Here is a 22,034-nt window from a genome sequence, read left to right as displayed (position 1 = left end):
AGATATATATCCAAAAGCTCTATTAACGCACTGTTATGCTCATGTATTAAACTTGGTTTTATCTCAGGGCATGAAAGATATTTTAGAATGCAACACATTCTTTTCAACACTAAGCGCTATTGCAAAATTTTCATCGCCTTCTAGTAAGCGATCATTTCCAATGCAGGAATACTTAAAAAAAAGTATTCCTTCTTTTGCTACTACAAGATGGCGCTTTACCTCAAGACTGGTGAATACGGTAGAACAGTACCGTGAACAAATTATTGATTTTTTTAAAAGCAATTATGAAAGTTCTGATGATACCTGGGATGGTCCAGATCGCTGTGTTGCCAATGGGTACTCCTTGTTTTTGAAGAAGTTCGAGTTTACCCGAACAGATTTATTATTTCAAATGTTGCAGGCAGACAGTATCAATATATTGTCCTGCTTAAATGTTATCAGAGACTTTCAAGAAGTCTTGGAGAATGCAAGAAAGTGACATTATCGGATTTCCCATAATTTGGGAAAAAAAACTGTTTCAGTGGCAGGATTACTGAAAAGAAAAAGAAAAGTTCATGCTAACAACGAAAGTTCTCTGACTTTAGAGCAACTATATAGAAAGCTGTTTTATGAAGCAACAGATAATTTACTTAGCCACTTATGCAGCCGGTTTTCTTCTCTGAAAAAAACTGGCATTCTTTGATTTACTAAATCCTAAACAGTTCCAAGAATTTTTCAGAAAAAAATAGCTTCCCTGAACAACTTTTAACTAATCTAGGAGAATTATATCCACAAACCTTTGATATGACAGGGTGGAAAAATGAACTGATTGTATTTTACTGGACTTCTACATTTAACGACAAATGCCCACAAGAACTAATAAAATTTCTGAAAGAAGAAAATTTACACTGTTCTTTCAAGGAAAGTTTTAAACTCTCCAAATTAATTTCGACCATTCCTGCAACAATAGCACCAGTAGAAAGGAGTTTTTCCGCCCTTAAAAGGATTCATACATGCAAGAGGTCCACACAAACAGAAGACAGGCTCAGTAATTTGGCTTTGTTGTACATTGAAAAGGAACTGTTGATGTCTTTAAAGGAGAAGGAAGACTTCTACATCAAAATCACTAACAAATTCGCTTCAAAAACAAGAAGGCTGGAGTTCATTTATAAGTGAAGGTAAGATTTCAAGTTTCTTTTTTGAACATTCAACCATTGCATTTTAGAGTTAATAATTTTTCACCACAAGCTTAAATAATTGCGATGACCACCGAAAATTTTCACGCCACTGTCATATACATATATAACAGATATATATGAGTATGCGTGTGTGAGGTCATTTAAAAAGTTTTTGTCCAGTGCTTAGAGATGGCGCTAGAGTATATTTTATTAGGTGATGTGGACACTTTTTTGTTTGGCTGTTGTGTTGCCAGTACTGGAAAGTGTGCTTTGCCTCTAGAAGATTGAATATTGATGTTCCAAAAATGGACAATAAAAAGGTTAATTTACAATTTGTAATGTTCTATGAATTTCAGAAATGTGTGAGTAATGTAACTACACACGAGAGGAATTTGGCAGTTTATTTAGACAGTGATTTGACACTACAAACTGTTCAAAATTTTTTGATAAATTTTTGCAGGGTGCTTTTATACTAGAAGTTAAATCAAGACAACTATTGGAGATTTATGCTAGTAATGTGAGTGCTACAGAGGAAGAAAACGGAAAAAGTTCCCTGCAACTGAGTATATTGCAAGAAACTTAACATTCATAACCCAATCATCATCCTATATAAAATAAGTTTTAATCAAGTAATAGCATGAAATAAAACAACATTCAGCACTTAAGAACAGTGAAAAAAGAGGGTGAAGATTAAGAACCTGGTTGCAAAAGCTGGACAACTCTTTAAATTTTTTAAGGTACATTAAGAAGACAAACTAAATAATTCATTTTAACCAACTACAACATGGCGAAATGATTCTGTTAAATAAATATAGAGAACAATCTTCTTTTAAATAAATATTGTCATTCATGACAATGCTTATGCCTAGATGGAAAACTGTATAGCAGAATAACAGAGATTATATTATCAAACAATAAAAATACATTGTTTGAATTTCATTACATTAGGCCAAGAGAGAGACCGAAGGATGATTTCAAAACATTCAAGATCTCCTACTGGAAGATCAAGGTCAGGGACAGAGCTGATTGGCAAAATATTGTGCAACAGGATAAGGTTCACCCTGGGCTGTAGCGTCAATAAGGAAGAAGAAATTACGTTAGTTTTAAAGTTAACACCAGATCTAGAATGAGCTTTAAGCAATAACCAAACATTTTTAGGGAATGCATGCTAAGCCACGTTTCCTAATGACATACCTGTTTTACGAGCCAATTAAGGGAAGCATAAAAACATGAAAAGGTGAATGTTTTCAACTTATAATGTTAATGAACCCTTTAATTTAAAAAGTATATAATAAACCCTTTTCAGTGTTTGAATCGGTACTTAAAGACTGACCTTAAATTCATTAAAATGATGATATTCTCCATCAAACCAAGATAGAAAAGTATGCAGAGCTTCAAGATGGGAAGATAATGGATCCTTGGGTAAAACAATAATTTGGTTTTCCGGTCAAGATTCTGAGCGATCAGATGAAGATTTTGATCTAAATAATAAAAATAAATATATAAGTCGATTATAAACAAAAATATGTTTGTCTTTAAAGAGCATGTTCTGACATTAGTTTATAATGAAAAGTTTTATAAATAGTACATACTTACATTTAAAAAAAAAAAATATTGCTTAAAAGAAAAATCAATTTTAAATAAGATAAGGATTTCAGATAAGATAATAACTCTTAAAAAAAATTATATTATAAATTTCATTTTTTTAAAAAAGTTTTTATAAATTCCTAGATAAACAAATGCAGCTCGTTTTATTTTCCTCTTTAATTTTTAAAACTATTTGAAAGAAAAAAGCTTAAGTAAAAAAGTTTCGCAAATTTTATTTAAGGAAGATACTGCATTATAGGATTAGTTAGGATTCCCATGGGACAAGCCTTAAAAGTACTTCTGCTTTAACTATACATAAATGCTGGTCCTTAATTAATATGCTATTGCTGTTTCATTCAAATTGCATTAATGAAAAAGCTATGTGCAGTGCATAACAAATACATGAAATACCCTGAATATCTTACCCAATGATCATATTTTCATCACTAGGACTAAATCTTATTAGTTCAAGGGGATGATCTCTATTATGCTAATTAGTTAGTGCAGATGACAATTTAGGTTATGAAACCAGACACAAATACAAAAATGTACCTCCTCTGAATAAAAACACTCTTTTTTTTCCAATTGGTTTGGATTCTGACCTTCAGAATATAGGGAGAAGCCACTATCTAGAAAATATGGTCCCAACAGTTTTGCCATGAGAACAGTCCAAAGTTTGGAGCATGGTCCAAGTTAGGAGAGCGGTCCAATGTTAATTCTTCTTTTTGCGTATTTTGCTACATCTCGAGAATTCTTTGAAGCGAATTGAAAGATTTTTGCACACAGTAATAAATTTGTTTATCCAAAGATAAACTCAGAGGCGTGGCAGCCCATAGAGGGCCAAGGCCTACTGTGCCCATCTCAGTTTTCTTGACCTTTGGGCTCTGAGGTGCAAGAACAGATGTTCTGGTTAAGTGGTCAAAACCCCCAGTGTTTATTTCCCAGGCATGCTTGGTACTCATTTATCGATCCACTGAAGATAACTTCCAAAGATAATTTTTAATAATTCAAAAATAATTTTTAATAATTATGTCTTTTTTTATTATTTTATTTAATAAGAGTTGAAAAATTTTGAAGTGTAAGGTATATAAGATACAGAAATATAAGATAAACATTGTTAGATAGATAAGATAAACACAATTTTACATCATTTTAAAAAATGTAATTCATGATAAAATACAAAATTTAAATGAAATTGGTCAAATATTTCGGTAGAAATTCGAATTTCAAATAAAAGACTTCTTTAAAATTCCATTTCTCAGGAACTATTCAACTAATTTTGTTCCAAGTTTGTATGTTTCTAAATACAATTACATTCTTAAAGAGATAAAAAAAATTTTACACCTTACCATTCAAAATGTTTTCAACTATTATTAAATAAAACAATAAAAAACAATTAATAAGGATAAAAATTATCTTTTGCAAGAAATCAGTTCTGGATAAACCAATTCCATAATTGTGTGCAAAAATCTTTCCATTCACTTAAGAAATTCTCAAATTCCAAACTAAGCAAAAAGTAAAATTAACATTAAAGGGTCCAAAATTTTAACCACTTTCCTGACCATTATTCCAAGATAACAACTACCCCCAATATTTTGAGGACAAGGTAAAAATTTGCCCAAAAAAGGTAAGTTTATTCAGAGAGAGTATGTTTTGTGTCTGGTTTTGTAACTAAAAAATCATATGCATTAATTAATTAAGATATCTGAAGTCACTTCCTTGAACAGTTTGGATCTGACTGTCATATACACAAGAAAGAATGAAACGCTCTCATTTTCCGGCCGACACACTGCCATGCACTTTCTCGTTAACACATTCACTGCCACTAAAAATGATATTTCCATTCTCAGAAGCCGGATTACAAAACAGGGTTTTAATGGTTCAAATGTTCCTTATATTTTACTAGGAAAACCAGAAAAACGAAGAAACATATTATTTTGCTGTTTAGAGAGCGTTTTTTTTCCGATGCTCCGAAGCGTCAGTGGCACACAGACACAACCTGTCTTCGTCAGTGCCACTGATGCTCCAGCGCGTCTGACCAATATTCTCAGAAATTAATGGCATATTGCATAAAATAGCAGTTTAAAAGGAATAAAGCGGAATACCATTCAAGTATATGAAGTACCATGTATGAAATAGAATTGAAAATATTTACAAATAATAAGCACAATATGCAGATATTGGCAGTCACGCACATAAAAAAATTCAAACAAAAATTTTGAAAACCAACCACAAAAAATAAAAATAATAATGCTTCACTAACGTGCCAAAACAACCTCTCCGTTAAACTCCCAAAGCCACACTAAACACAGAGCACAGAACTTATCATAGCCGATTGACGCGCTAGCGCGCCAACGGCATACCAGGAATTGCCGCTCTTACGCGCTAGTGCCTCGGTGGCAGCGAACATGACGGTGGCAGCTCCGACCATCCCATATTTTTGACAGTGTCTTAGAATGTTTTAAAAACTGTAATTTTAGGCACATGATAGCATTGCATCTCCATAGGATTTCAAATACCAATAGATTTGAACTTCTCCCATTGGGAAAGGATTAAGTTTCAGTATGTAAAAATCCAACCATTACATCTAAAGTAATTCAGGATGTTTTGTTTATTTTTTGCATTAGTTTTGAACACAAATAAGCACACTGTATTTGATAAATAATTTCAAGAAAACTAATACAAAAAATACTTTTAAAAACAAAAATAGCAAAAAATACTTTTAAAAACAATATTCTTATTTTCGTTATTATTGAAATCGATAAAAATTCAACATGCTCAGAGCAATTCAACATATTTACTCTCAAGACAAAAATGCTTTTTATAAAATTATTCTTTGAAATTGTCTTAATCCACATTTTACATAATTTCAATCAATATAATTATAATACAAGTTAATCAAATAGTAATCAAAGAATAACAATTTAAAAATGTATTATTTAAAATTAAAATATTTATTTATACTACCTAAATGTTTTAAAAAAGCTGGACTTGTCCTTCCTCATCACCACTCTCTTTTGTGTCAGACACCTGTAACATTTTATTTTGGTATACAATCAGATGTCGACATTTTAAAACTAACGTTCATACTACCGTTCAGAAAGTATTTTTGTTAAGCTTCGACCAGAAAATTTTTAATTATTTTTATTTCACGGATTTAATTAAGGCAAATAACACTGCAGATAACAATATGCAGTGGTCCTAAGATAGCAGTGCCTGAAAAAAATTAATATTGTAACAATCTAGAAGTAAAGAAATATCAGAAAACATGTTATTTTTCTAATTTGAAAATTAACTAGCTTTTTCTAATTAGAAAACATGTAATTAGAAGTCTTTACAATTCTTTTTCATCAATTAATAGTACTTTTAAATGCAATAAATATGTTTTAATTTCTAATTTTTGTGACCAACGACATGATTGCGGCAATGTGGTCAGCACTGCACACAGGTCACTTTTACTTCCCAGACAAGCTGGTACCCATCAATCTGAAGCTGGGTGGAGTTTAAGACATCACAGGGGATCGAGCCCAAGTTTTTCATAATGACAGTTCAGAAACTTAAATATTTTTAAATTTTATATCGTATTGAACCGATGTTTCTTTTGCTGAAATCTAATTATTATAAAATAATAAAACTAAACAAATTGAATTCTTTTAAAATTCAAGGAGTTCTCAAAAATAAAGATTTGATCAACTTATGGGGATGAGGATGCGTAAATAACTGAACCATTCCATAACTTTGAACTGTTGTATGCTGATCAACGAATGGTAAGCAGACATATTTTGCTTTGACAGCAGCTGAACCTGAAAGCCAAAAACAATTAATTTTTTTATTTTTTATTGTCCAGATATTGAATGTTAATTTAAGATAAAACACCAACATTCATGATTATACTTTTTTAGCTTGACAAAAGGGCCACTTTTAGGAGCCTTGGACCTGCATATATTAAGGAGGCTTGCTTGATTAATTAAAAAAAAATAGCTCTGAATAGTTTTTAAAAAGTGTTTTACTACAATAATAACTACAAATATATTGTTTTACAATATCTTTGTTTGGTTTTTATACATGAATAACTTTAAAACATATACAAAATTTTAATATTCCTTAAAAAACAAAATCTTTTTCGTTTTTTAATTGCATCAAAATTTTAATTAACATCCTTCTTTTTAACTCCCTAAATAAAATTGAATTTCACCAGATATAAAATTGTACCTTTAAGCTTCTTTTGTTCAAATTTTGAAATGATTTTTCAAATATAGTGTACGTGAATAATTTTAGATAATTTTGAAAAGAAAAAAAAATTATTTTCCTAGTTTTTCCATTTCAAAATTTTAAAAATAAATAAGAGAAAGAAATAGCGTTACGTGATAAGAAAAATATAATTTGAACTCTCAGTAGTACCCTATATTATAAGGAAATCTTCTGTCCCAATATTAATTCATAAATCAATGTTATTTTAGAATTTAGATGTCAAAAGTCTACCATTTTTAATTCATCATGGGTAAACAAAATTACAAAACTGAAGTTTTATGCATGAAGTTAAAATTTAAAATAAAATTTATTAAAGATGACTGTTCTATAATTTTGTGTTCACTCTTTAAAAAGTTGTTTAATGAATATGTTTAAGAGAACTTCATCCTTCATATTTTTTTAAAACTTATTTCATAATGATTTTCAATACATTTAAAAACATGCCCTGAAAACTTTTTTACAAAAGGAAGTACTAGTTTAAATATATAAAACTACAACATTTTTGAAAATACTTTACTAAACTACTCAAAACTTTACTAAATACTAAAACTACTCAAAAGAGCCTTAGCAACAAAATTCACAGACTTTATAGTTTTCATTAAAATACTTTGCAAAGGAAGTGTTGATTTAACTTTTAAAGTCTAGTAATTTTCTAAATAAACAACAGAAAGGGAAATTTTAAAACTAATGGTACTACCAAGAATTAAATATTTTTCTGTTAAAAAAGAAAAAAACTTTTTTGAAAATTTTGCAAAAAGTATAAGAAATAAGTTTTTTTTCTTCTTTCAAAATAAGAGTTAAATACAAACAAATAATTAATTATAAAGATGCTAAATATTTTTAAGCCTTTGCTTTACACAACATTTCTAATCCATACTAAAAAAAGAATTAAAAATATATATAAAATTTACAAAAAATGTCCAATACAAGAATTACTAGACTCAGAGTTCATTCTAGGCAAAAAAAAGGGGGGGCAGGGTGCAAAAGTTTATTATTTTAAAAAGGCAATAATTTCTTTCTATGACTTTACACGTTCTATTAAAAAACATTGTCAATTCTTTAAACATTGTCAGATTATTGTCATTAAAACATTGTCAGAAGAAGAAGAAAAACTTTTTACTTTACAAAAAGTAGCAAAGAAAACATATTAATTACTAATTTTTATTAATAAATTAACATATAAATCAAGTTAATGAGCTAATTAGCATAGTAATTTATTTAAAATGCATGCATATATTAATAAAATAATAAATGTATGTTTTTAAGTGTCTGTAGTTATGATTTAATAAATAATTAACTTTTCAGTTATTAATTTTATTATAGGCGCTTTAAATAGTATAACAACATAATTAAAAATGCAACATTAAATTAAATAATATACATTGAAAATATTATACATTAAAAATAATTTAAAACTTATGTTTTTAATACCATACAAATCAAAAAAAAATTCTAAAGATTAATTAAAAAATAGCATACAAAACTCTATGAAGCATCTTACTCAGTTTTTCTTCAATATTATATTAAACTAATTTAAGAAACTATCAAAACATGGCCTTAATGATGGTCTATTTTTATTCCCAGCATTGTTTAGATAAGTCTAAAGCTAAAATCTGCTTGAATGAACACATTTTATAGTAATATTTAGTAGTAAAGTTCAAATTTAAAAAAAAAATATATATATATTTCTTTGATTATATTAAATTTAAACCTATTTATGCCAGTAACAGAAATAAGAATTTAAATTATTAAAAATATTTTCATAAAAACAGTTTTCAATACCATGCAAATTTTTTTAAAAAAAATTTAAGATTAATTGAAAAATAACATACAAAATTCAATAAAGCATCTTACTACCATTTATGCTTTTGATTACAGTAAGCATATTGTTAAAATAAAATAAAAAGTTTTTCTTAAATAATTACATTAAACCTATTAAAAAAATTATCTATTTCATTTCCACCATTTTTTAGATAAGCCTGAACCTAAAATCTGCTCAAATGAACATATTTTATAGTGATATTTTGTTGTGTGGAGTTGAATTGTAAGTGGTGTTCCTGAATTTATGGTAGTTTAAGTACAGTCATAAGAATTTTGATTGCTTGCTAAAACTGTGAGTTTTCCAAAAGATAGTTCTGGTATACCAAAAGGATGCCCTTCCACACCTGCTGACCACTCTCCAAATCTTACAATAGAACATTGCTTGAGAAAAAAAGATTTATGTTCTTTTAGGGAAAAGAGTAAACCAAGAATTAGAGAAAGGCATCTTATTATCCCTCTCCCCACTAATGAATTCCTGATGGGCAACTGAGAGGCCTCTATTGAACTGTTCTGCTCTGGAAGATAGTGGAAGTAACTGCAACAGGGACTCAAGGCAACTCAAAGACAAGTGCAACAGGGGGGCGTGATGGCTATTTTTCCTTTCCCATATAAATCTATGTATTGACAGCACTGACAAACTAAATAAAAAGAGTTGAAAATAACAAAAGCTTAAGAAATCCATTGTAGAGTTTGGGGAAAAAATGAAGAAAGGTTGAGGAAAGAAAGGCAAAAAGGGTATAGAGTCTTTTACATCAAGCCATTAACTTACTTCAGGGGGCAACAGGGTGGATCCTTTTGACTAAAAGGGCAACAGGGTGCTGCGCCCTCTTAACCCTGCCTAGAATAAGCTCTGACTAGACTTAATTCCAAATTATATATTTTTTCACATCTGGAAATCATTTTCTTCTTATGTTTAATCTTAGTTATAAAATATCATGATACATGCCAGGTATGAAAAATAAGCATTTTGTTAGGCAAATTTTATTTCACACTTAGTTTTCCTAAATAATTAGTAAGATACAAAAAAATAAATAAATAAATAACACGGTCATATTTATAGCTTTCAGATGCCAATCCTTAAAATGTTATTATTTTAACGAAAAGAGTATATTCTCTTTTCTGCTACAATCAAGAAAATGTCCTGTTAAGTACTTTTTTTAATAAAAAAATTATACTTTTTAAATAAAGCCCCAGCAATTTCAGACTTTGGCAGTTCTATAACTTAAATGAATTTTAAAATCACACCCAAAAATCTCACCTAAAGTTTAAATTGCTTTTTCATAACTTAAAATCTTTAAATCAATTTATTAAATAATGTGAATCAACTTTCGCCTTCTGAACTTAAAATTTTATCTTATGTTTTTTTTTTCTTTGCCTAACTATAATTTTTTAGTATTACAACATTACTAAAACAATATTAGTTTGAAACTGTAAGAACAGAAAAATAATAATATTTGTAAGGAAAATTACCTGATTATTCTTATTCTTAATCGTAATTTTATTATCTATTTTTAGCACTCAAAAAGATTATTTTTCATTTTCATTGAGGTGTTTGACATTATTTGGGAGAGTTCATATTTTTAAGATAACTCGTTATGAGATCTGAAAAATCTCTTGAAAAAAAAAAAAAATTAGATTACCTATGGAACAAAACAAAAATATTTAAAGCATATTTGATTTTTTAACCATATTAAGTTCATTGCTCCAACAAAGAAATTACCTACCTATTTTAAAATGTTAATAAAACCAAAATAAGATTACTTTGTTTTTAATATTTACTGCTATAGTTAAAAACCAATTATCTGAAACATTGCGTCTATGCTGGACTTCTAAATATGCATAAAGCAGTGCTAATTGACTTTTTATAAAACTCAGAATTCAAGGCAGTCAGATTGAGTGATAAATTAATTCATCCATTTATAGCTCACTATTAGATTTTACTTTAAAACTATATAGACCTAAATTTAAACGAAAATTAGCTCAATCCATATTTTGCTTTAACCAAAAATTATTTGAATTTTTTTTTCTCACAAAGATTTGTTTTGAACGCTTTAATACTAAAAATAAAAGGAAACTAATTTTGACATATTTATTTTTCAGTTAATGTGTTTGCACTGTCATTGGAATGGAAAAAATTACTTAAATAATGATAAGAAAAATTTATTTTAAAACTAAAAAAAAATAAAGATAGGTTCACAAATAAAAAAATACATGCAATTTTCAAGAATGAAGTTATACATGTTGATTACTTCCTTAGCTTACTACACTCCCTCCCTTTTTTCACGATTTCTGCATATTAAGAATAACAACAGCTTGGCCATTTTTATAATATTACTATATTAGGTACTATATAATTTTACAATATTACTGCACAAACTCAATCTATTTTAAAGAATTTAGTTTTTCTCTTCTATGTTTTCTAGAATAATATTGTCATGAAATATTTAGTAGATGTATACATTATTCCTTTTAATTTCATTGTTTACCTCAAAAGGAAATATTTGTCCCCTTCTTTCATTTCCTTACAAATATACAACTTTCAGGAATTAAGGTCTCAATACTTTTAGAAATAAAATTTCAATACTATTATTTTTAAGGGCAACACCCTTCATTATTTGCATCATAGAGCAAATTAATAAGAAATAACAAGTATGATACATTTAAGCAACATTATGTAAAACTTCTTTTCTACCTCACCAATGAAAAATGACCTTAAAAAATAAACATTTTCAAAAAAGCTTAAGTCTCCTGTCTCATAGGATTATGATGTATGCAGTTTAAAATAAAACGTTAAAATTCACAGTAAAAATAAACTTAAAAATGATATTTAAATACTAAAAAAATAGATTTTTTTTTTTAAAAAAATAACGTAATATGTTTATCAAATGTAAAAAGTAATAAGTAACATAATATGTTAACTAAATGTTGATCACATGAAAAACTTAGACAATTCAGTTCCAAGTCTTAACTAAGATTGCATCATTTTCACTGTTTGAGTTATTAGAGCTTACAAAACCAGATTTTCTGCAACAATATGTAAGGATATTTAGGTTACCCTTTAAAAATTAATAACCCAACAATAGAAAAATTTTTTGAAGTCATGGTTGAAAAAATTTTCCCAGAATGTTTTTAAAAATTTAATAGAAAAAATTAATAAAATTTTTTTAATTTTCTTTCATTGGTTACAAAAAGGCTATAATATCAGTAAAAATTTTACATCTACTTTTATTAAGTTTAATCTTTTTTTTTCCTATTTTATTTATTTATTTATTTTTTTGAAAAAATGTGTAACAAACAATTTAAAAAAAAAAAAAATGATTTGTGGTTAAAATTAGTACTCTCACATTATTTATTTAAATTTTTAGCTGAAAAACTGATGTATGTAAATAATGGTAAGTTTAAAAGCTACTTAAAAATCACAGTACAGAAAATTAATACAATTTTCAACACACCAAAAACATAAATCCATTAGTTTAAAAGAGAAATATTAAGAATACATACTATACAACCAAAAGTTAAATCCATCCAGTGATGAAGCGACTCAGATACATGAGAACTTTCTAAAGCATTTCTATGCTTTGCCACAAAATCTTCTGGACTATCACACCATGGAATGCCAAGATCATTTAAGTCTGAGTGAATAGAATTAAAAATCAGAGGATCAGAAAAAAATTCTGGTATACATTCACCTGCTGTCCATTCCCGTGAAAGAATAAAAAGTTTGAATGAGAAACTTTATTGCAGTGGAAAGTTAACAGTGATTATAAACATGTAATGACTATAATCATATAATTTTTCTTTAATCCCAGAATAGAGAAGATTAATTCTTAATGATACATTTAGTTAGAGTGTCTACCAAGAGGTCAGTAAGTCAAAATTTAAAATTTTCTAAGCTGTAATAAGCATCAAGGGTTTATTCACCCATAAAATAATCTAAATATATAACTGAACACATATTTATCACATCATAACTATCAATATATGTGCTTTTATCTCAGTTTTCAGGCATAATGCTCTTTAATAATTTTTGTATTTTTTATCTAAATAAGAAAAAATGGGTGCCCACAATAAAAAAGAAAAGAAAATGTTCTTTTAAAGGTTATTTTTAGACAGAAATAAAAATTCACTTTCTTCTACTGTCCTTCCTTTATCAATGATTACTACATTCAAAGGGTTTCAACTATCCACTTATCATTATTTTGTCTTATCTTCCAACCTGATTTAAGTAATTAAATAAAAAACAGAATTCACAGTATTGTTGCTTCATAATTATTACAAAATGTGAAAAACACAGGAGGTTGCTATTTTATAAATTACTAAAAAAGAGAGGTTGATTCTATAAAACACAGTAATTCGATGTTGTAAATTTGATTATCAAAAAATTATTTTATAAAACATATTTTACAGTAATAAAAATCATTGAAAAAAGTGGATAATTTATTTGTTTTCAGAATTTTATTTTTTCTGTACAAAATTTATATAACTTCAAAATCTTTATTTCTGTAAAAATATTATGCTTCTTTTCAAAAGTTAACAGATAGTTTTTTAACAAAATTCTAAGACCTATAAACAACATTCCCTCTCATTTTCATCGAGCAACATGGATAATATTTCATTGGGAGTGAGCAAATAAAAATAAGCTAGCAATCTGCTTTTGAAAAACAAATGACAAAAGTTCCTTAAATTAAAATTTAAAATATTTAACTTAAATTATGGTTACACATAAATAAAATTTGTCACCCAGTTTTATTCAATTTTTCTTCATTCATTTAATAAAGTTGAGATATCAAACAAAAACTCAAAGTTTGATGCACCATTGTTTAAATTTTTAAAATAACTGCTACAAGAAAAGTAGTTTACATTTTTTGTTTACTTTCAATAAAGTAAATTATTGGAATAATTTTTGAGTGATGAATGATTTGTAACTGTAAATCTGGTCAGGGTATTTGGCTGGTCAACCCATTCGTTGAATATCCTCGCTTTCCAGACACTCGTCAACCATGAGAGCCCTATGTGATCGCGCATTGTCGTCCATAAAAATGAACTCAGGGCCAACAGCACCCCTGAAAAGACGCACATAGGGCTCTAGGACCTCCTGCCTGTACCTCTGGGCATTCACGGAACCTTTGTCAAACACATGGAGCGGTGTGCAGGTATCTTGCATGATCCCTGCCCAAACCATGAGTCCTCCACCAGCATAATGGTCCCTTTCGATAATGTTGCTGGGATGGTATCAGGTTCCAGGTTCCCTCCATATCAATAACCATCCAGAATCAGGTTGTAGACTGAATCTGGACTCATCGGTGAAGAGAACATTAGCCCATTGAAGCTGTGGCCAATTCTGATGTTGTCTTAATTTTGTCCACCAGTGTATATACCTCACTTTCAGCTCTATTGACGTAGAGATTTTTAATTTTCTATGCCTGACATCTCAAAAATCAATACATAGATTTTAAAATATTGGCTAACATTTCATTAAATACATTTTCGACAGCCAGCCTTGATCTTTCATAAGGGTATCATAGACTTCTCCACTTAAGTCCAAAAGAACAAAACTTAGATAGTAATGGTATTGTTTTGGGAGAACAGTGGTTATTTACAATCCCTAGTTTTAAGAATTCAAGAAAAAAAAGCTCAAATTTAAGGCATTTTTATCTTCTTGTCCCACTTTTCTAAAAATACTTTTAAGTAAGCCATTCTCGAACTTCTGGCAAGGTCTGAAACAATGCCTCACCTAGCTAGCTCATCATACCAGCATACTATAGTTTTATATATCATGTAAATCATTGTTTCGGAATTAGTTTGAGAGGTAACTATGGTGTGAAGGCACATTATTTAGTTTATATTTTAAGGATAAATTTCGTAACATTAATTAAAATAAAAACTTTTGATTTCAATATGTATATAAATTATTGTATTTCTTCAGGTTACTATTTTATAATATTTAACTCACATTGTAAATTTCAAAGCGTAAATAAAATAAACTGTACTGCCAGTAATGGCTGGTTGAAGTTGTTTAAGCAAGTTTTTAAACTAGATGCAAAAAGATAAATGTAATGTAAAAATCATAATATTGAACTATCATCACCTAAGCAAAGAATTACACGATTTTTCTTTCAAATACAATATTATAGAATTTCTTTAAAAAAATTAACTAAAAACAACATTGTACAATCTATGTACAATATATTTAAACAACAGTAATTTTAATTAAAAAATATGTAATTAAATATTGCCAGCTTAGTGAATAGTATTGTTGAATAACAATTAAATCTAGCAAAGAACTTGAATGAGTTGTAAAAAAATTATTTGCACACATCTATAATCTAATTTGATTGAATTTAAAAAAATAAAACATTTAAAGGAATTTTGCCTAGAAAAATTAATACAATGTTGGAATATACATTTTGACAAATTTAATACCTTTTTAAAATATTGCTCAATGATATACACTAGAACAAAATATATATAAAAAGCAGGAGTCTTAAATTTTCCTTTTGTATTTAAAATTATTTAAAAAGAAAATTCAGTTACCAGAACAATCATTCAACTACTCAAATGACAAAGTTAGGAAAAAGTACAAATAACTAATATTTCTTATTTCTTTGAATTGATAAGGCATAGGTATTCTTATTGATATGAGTCTTTAAGTTTCCGACAGCACTTTCATTTGTTACATAATGAATGTTTATTTTTACATATTCTTAGAAATGAATAATATATAATCTCGATTCAATAATACACAACAACTAATAATTACACCATTTCAATAGTGTGAAATGTTTTTTTTTTTCTAAAACCAGCAAACAAATTTTAAAATAATTAAAAATTCACGAAATAAAAATAATCAGAACACAAAATTAGCAAAATAAAACACTTAAAATATACTTTTGAGTTTTTCTTCTGTAGATAGAAAATCTATTTGTGAGTTTGTAACTTAGTAAAAGGATACAACACACAGACTGCAATTGACTAAATAGTTTGAAGTAACCTGTTAATTCTTTCAAAGCCAAAGGAAAGAATGGCAACAGGAATTAATGTGCTTGCATGGCTCATTTATGTTTTTTATTGTGGAAAAGTGTACTAGAAGTATTTTACATATTTTTCTAAATTAAGATTTCTTTTAATTAGAAGGAATAAAAAAACCGTATTATTATTTTTTCATTTTAAAATCCTTCAGTATCAGTAAAAAAATTACTGGAGAGACAAAAATTAGTTTATACTAAGAGGTAAGATAGCATTTTGGAGAATACATAGTAATTGGTCCATTATATGTAAAAAATAGAAAGGAAAACAATCACATAGTTGATCCACCAAGTATGTGAGGACTGAAATATCATTCAAAGAACAGTTCATTTGTACACATAACAGAAGAGCTTTATTAGCACTACACAAAAGGCTTGAAAAAAGTAAGCTAAAAAAAGTTTGTTGCAAAAAGTTGCTACAAATTTATTTTGCATTACTTTTTTGCACCCTTCTTATACATTTATACAACTGCAGTTATGAATGTATGATGTATCATAAAAATGAATTGCATCATACAGTTGAAATAAACTATAATAACAGTTATGATCTAAAATCTGTGATATATTGAACCTTTGAAATAACAAGATTGTGATGAAAAGAAAAAAGTCATCAAGATCATTACTACAAAAAGCAAATATGACTATATTAATTTTATGAAAGTAAGAGCTATCAGGTATGCACTCGATTTAATTTCAAAGCATAAATATATTCCAGACACATTAGCAGGGCTCATATACAAATAGTAAATTAATAGAGTTTAAAAATTGAATTTTGCAAGCACTTTGTAGATAAAACACTAAAATATGAACAATCAGTTCACTTAAAATTAAGATACATTACAGCTCAACAGTTTGGGAACAAGATTACAATTTCAAAAGATAAGTAATTTGTATGCAAGAAAATATTTTTAATGTAAGAATAATTTTTAAACAATTTATTGAAAAAGTTTTGGATTTATTATCAGAGATTGCCAAATGCATGGCTTAAAGAAGCCCAAGGCACCATAAACAAAGAAGATTGACAAAATGTGCTTATCTACTACATAAAAAAATTATATGTACAGTACCCTTCCAAATTATTAGGGACACTTAAAATTTCTAAAAAATTGTCATTTTTCAAAGTGTCATAACTTTTTCAAAAATGAATCAATTTTCATAAAAATTTCAGGATATCATGATCAGGTCTTCTACTTTCACCTAAAAATTACTAATTTAATTTATCTTAATTTTTTGGAAAAAATTTCACATTTGAACAAAGCAACTTTTAAAAAAAAAAATGTCAAATCTGACAAGTAGCTACTTTGTAACAAAATTTTTTGCATAAAAATTATTATTTACACATTAAAGTACAAGTCATTAACTTTAAAACGGGCTAAAGTAAATGACTTTACGATTTTTTTTGACCGAGATGTGAGATTTTGAAAATTTTTTGTCATTTATAGTAAAAACGAAATTATTGCCAATTCGAAAATTATTTAGTATTTTTTGCAACTTTCTTATTCGGATTAATTAAGTTTTTTATTTAAAACATTATTACAAATAAGAACATTATTTATAAATTTGCAATAAAAATTTTAAAGAACGACTCAAGAAATTTTTAAGAAATTTAACTTTATTTTGCCACCTATTTTTATACAAAATTTACACTTTTCTCAACTGTGATAAATATAAACTTATGCGAACATTACGTAACAAATAAATAATTGATAACTAACAAATTTTCAACAGAAAATAGTCAATATGTTGATCTCTTTAAGCTGAAGAATAAATACTAAATAAATTTTCGAATTCACAATAATTTCGTTTTCACTATAAATGACAAAAAATTTTCAAAATCTCATATCTCGGTCAAATAAAATCATAAAGTCATTTACTTTAGCGCGTTTTAAAGTTAATGACTTGTACTTTAATGTTCAAATAATAATTTTCATGCAAAAAATTTTGTTACAAAGAAGCAACTTGTCAGGCTTGACATTTTTTTTTAAAAAAAAAATTGCTTTGTTCAAAAATGTAAAATTTTGCAAAAAATTGAGATAAATTAAATTAGTAATTTTTAGGTGAAAGTAGAAGACCTGAACATGATATCCTGAAATTTTTATGAAAATTGATTCATTTTTGAAAAAGTTATGACACTTTGAGAAATGACAATTTTTTAGAAATTTTAAGTGTCCCTAATAATTTGGAAGGGTACTGTATATAAAAAAATCTAAATGGATATTTTTCATATAGTTTTAGATAGGATTTTTGGATTTCTTTTTATAAAAAAAACTTCTTTCACAACTATACTTTCTTTACTTGTGGTTAATATAGAGGGAGATTCCAAGTAGTTGCAGATGTTAAATAAAATTCTGCTTATTGTATTTATGTCTCATTTACTTGTTCTCATCAACGTCACCTTCAAGAGAAATACAATAATTTCTGTTTATCCTTTTGAAACATGTAAAGTCAAGTACCCTTAAGAAAACCCTTTAGTGGTTGACTTTTAATTATTCTCTAAAAATAAATAGTTTCATGGAAATATCGATATACTACACACTTGGACATAAGAAAGGGTTTTTTGTTTTTACCAAATGTTTTTATACTCATCATCACTGAATTTATATTTATTATATCTAATTTCTAACAGTTTTTCTTGTCAAAGTCAATCAATCCCTTCGACAATTGAGATGGAAGGATTTTTTCATCAAACCTACAATTTCATAATATCTTTAACTAATTTTTTTATCGTCTGAATTAAGAGCAAGAATGCTGAAATGGCTACTGAATCAGACCCTCTAGATTAACATTACTTTTATCAATGATAATTCAAAAATTTTAAGAAATTCTTTCAATAGAATATAAAGGAAGTATGTCCTGATCTTGACTGATCATCACTTAGTTAACAATAAATTGCAGCATATTTGATGTAAGAGAGAACAAAAAGCTGTCCCTATCAGTAGATACTCAACTTATTATCTATTAGTTATAAGGCAATTACAGTTTCTGGCCTAACATAGCTTATTTCAATTATATTTGAAAGCATTTTAAAGTTTTCAACCCTTCATTTTATGCAGTTGTAAATTTATAACACTGATTTCAATACTAATGATATGCATTTGAATATAAATGAAACAATTGTTTCGTTCATTGTGTATCATGTTTGAATCAATCCTCTTGAATTTGAAAATGTTCATCTAGTGTCCAATATATGGTCTTCGGGTCTCAATTAGGAATTTTAAATGTGGGTTTTACCTCACAAAGAATAAGAGCTGCTTCCATAGTTTTCATGCAAATTGAATTCCACAGAATATGTTCAGCATACTCATGATGTTGTAAATGTGCAATATACTATACATTTGTTATTAAATAATAATAAAGAGTTTCTGCAATTATAGAACTTCCTTATTTTAAATCCTTTAATCAAAATTTCAAATAAGAAATTTTCATAACAAAATTATAAATTCATAAAATGAATGGTTAAAAATTTTTGTTAAAACTTAAACGCTTTTAAATCTCAACAATAGAGTTAAGGTGATTTCAAAAGTGATCCATGAAAAACATATTTCATAATTAAGCTATAAACATGGATAATGAATCTTTTTTTACCAATGAAAACTATGGTTCTGGATTGTTATTTTTAAGTGTTCAGTATACCACAAATTGTATTTCGTTTTAAAACTCATATTTAAACCCTTACTGTGATTTTAAATTATCAAATTATGTTTTATTACTGAATTTTCTGTTTAAGGGTTAAATTGTATCAGATATAAGTTGAATAAATTTTTTTGAAAATATTTCAATTTAATATTAAGATTTTTAAATTGCACTGAAGAAGACAGTTATAAGCGAAAAAAATAGTTAATGTTTAAAGTTTTGAATTTTTTATAGCATGAAAAAATTAAATGCATCAATACAGCTGAAAATATTATTTTAATCTTCCTTTATTTTCTTTCAGTTTCTAAAAAAATTTTGTTCAATTCAATTTAAGAACTTAATGCACTTATTACATTTCAAAATGCATTTATATTACATTATAAATAAATATATAATATCACATTAAAAACAAGTATGAAAATATTCAATTTTCTAAGGATTAAATTACCCTATTTTTAGTGTTCAATTCTTCTAATCTGCATTCTCAAGTTTTTCTAATGCTTTACCAAGACCATTCTGTCAGTTTCCTTTCCAAAATATCAAACCACTAAAAAAAGTGACATTTTATGATCATTCATTTTAGCAAAGGGAGATCTTAAAACAAAACTTTTATGTTTTCTAAAATTTACAAAATAGAGAAAATAGCTTTGATAATATTTCATCAGAATTTTATAATATCCAAACAGCTCTTAAAAATATTTTTCTGCCTTTAGAAGATAAATCAGCGAAACTCGTTATTCTTTTCAGGAATTATCAAGTTTGCACTTCAGGGATCTCAAACAACATATTTCCAGTTTAAACTTTTCTTCTCAATTTCTAATTTAAATCAGTTGATAGTGCTGCAAATGTAAAAAAAAAACATGAAATCACACAGTTTAATTGAACCCATAAATTAAGTAAATTCTTTTTTTGGTATGAAAAATCAAATTTGAGAAGAAACTGTATACAACGTAAAAAGTTTGTCCTATTGAGATTCTATGTCATGTAACTACTCAGAGAACTTGTGATTTTTTAAAGCACATTCAGATATAAATTTTAAGAATTCCAGTTAAAATAGACAAAAGATCATAAAATAAATGCATATTAACTTATGCACACAATAATGCTCGTTTCTGAATCTACCTTTGCTGTTGTCAGTCTTAAAGATTTTTTAAAAACGCTTTGCAGTAAATGTAAGCAAATAAAGTAATTTATAGTATACTTGTTGTGTACCACCATTACATCTGAACACCTAGTGCCACGAATGCTGTAGGTTTGCCATCTTTGTTTTATAGTGACCAGATTACAGAATGACAACAAGTAGTCATCACAAAAGATCATACATAAGTAATTTTGTGATGTTACATTTCAATGACCTAATTTGTAAATTTATCCACAAAACACAACCAAAATAGAGAATTAAAATTTTATGGAAAAAATATACATGGCAGTGAGATATTATTAAATTATAAAACTTTATTAAAAAAAAAGGATAATTAAAAAGATAATACATAAATTTAGTTCAATATCATAGTGTTTCATTCTCAGATATAAGGAAAAGTGGGGAAAGATCGCTTAGCTAAGATTTAAAGGGTGTTGGAGTTGATCTGCTCAACATAGAAACTGTCAGATATCTCTTGTTTAGTTTTGTACAAGACAACAGTCACGAAAAGTCACACATATATAACTTATGTTATAAATGATTTTTTTCTAGAAAAAGTCAAATCACCCCATTAATAAGACCAGGAATAAATGCTAACTCTATGGGAAATTTAGAAATACTAGAATTTCAATGAAAAAGTAGCAGACATTTCCATTTTATAAGGAAATTTACGGAAATTACGCAGGCAATTTACATGTGATGTAGTCAAGACTGTACTCAAGGGAGGGGGACAAAACATCTAGGGGTCTGACCAAAATTCATTACGAAAACTATAGCATTTTTTTAAAAGAAAATTGCAGAGAATTTTTTATATCAAAGCATAAACTACAATTCTGCTGTCTTCAAAAACTACACAAAATATGAAAATAGAAGCAATAAACTTTGTTCCATGAAACTTTTGTTCAATCTTGAATGCAGTTATTTTCTTCCTTCAATGTTTTGTAGCTTGTCGTAGGGAAAGATTGGGTGTTACCCTGTCTAACCCCGCCAAGAGTATACTGAAGAGTGATACTAATGAACCTTATTGTTTGTTATGAATCGTTAATAATTACGTTCATTAAGCTGTACTAAAAATAATTGTAATAACGCTAGATTTAAAAACAAAAGAACATTAAAGTTGATACAGAAAAACAAGTTTATCTACACAGATGCATTGAATTAATCACCAACAATATGATAGGTGCATCTTTTTGACAAGTGACATGTAATTCAGAGTTTGCCCACTGAAAAACAGAATTAATTTTGACACAATCAAGGTACCCAGTTTCCCCCTACTCTCCCTTTTAATATTTAAAATAATAAGGGAATTAATACCTTTGTTAACTGGATTAGAATGAACAATTATGTTGTTTTCTTTTCTTCTTTCATTTAGCTTAAACAAATTTTTCCAAAAATCACACAAAGCTTCAGAATAAGTCT

The 22,034-nt window shown here is 27.5% G+C and overlaps 1 long non-coding RNA gene across 26 annotated transcripts in view; it reads right to left on the bottom strand.

Moving 5' to 3' along the window:
• Positions 1 to 22,034, bottom strand: part of LOC122272739 (uncharacterized) — a 65,467-nt gene that overhangs the window by 41,233 nt on the left and 2,200 nt on the right. For 7 of the 26 annotated variants that reach the window (XR_015431743.1, XR_015431736.1, XR_015431735.1 and 4 more), the window contains exons 2-6: positions 21,930 to 22,032; positions 19,923 to 20,021; positions 12,318 to 12,448; positions 6,439 to 6,547; positions 5,712 to 5,774 (exon numbers count right to left, since the gene is read on the bottom strand). This is a non-coding gene — a long non-coding RNA (uncharacterized LOC122272739). Of the gene's footprint in view, positions 1 to 2,490; positions 2,639 to 5,711; positions 5,775 to 6,438; positions 6,548 to 12,317; positions 12,515 to 19,922; positions 20,022 to 21,929; positions 22,033 to 22,034 lie in introns of those variants that run through there. The other 19 variants (XR_015431760.1, XR_015431755.1, XR_015431756.1 and 16 more) reach the window with 11 other exon arrangements.

This window comes from Parasteatoda tepidariorum, chromosome 2, assembly GCF_982258835.1.
Source record: "Parasteatoda tepidariorum strain Cologne lab strain chromosome 2, Ptep-v5.0, whole genome shotgun sequence".
NCBI lineage: Eukaryota > Metazoa > Arthropoda > Arachnida > Araneae > Theridiidae > Parasteatoda > Parasteatoda tepidariorum.
This window is presented reverse-complemented; position numbering and strand designations above follow the sequence as displayed.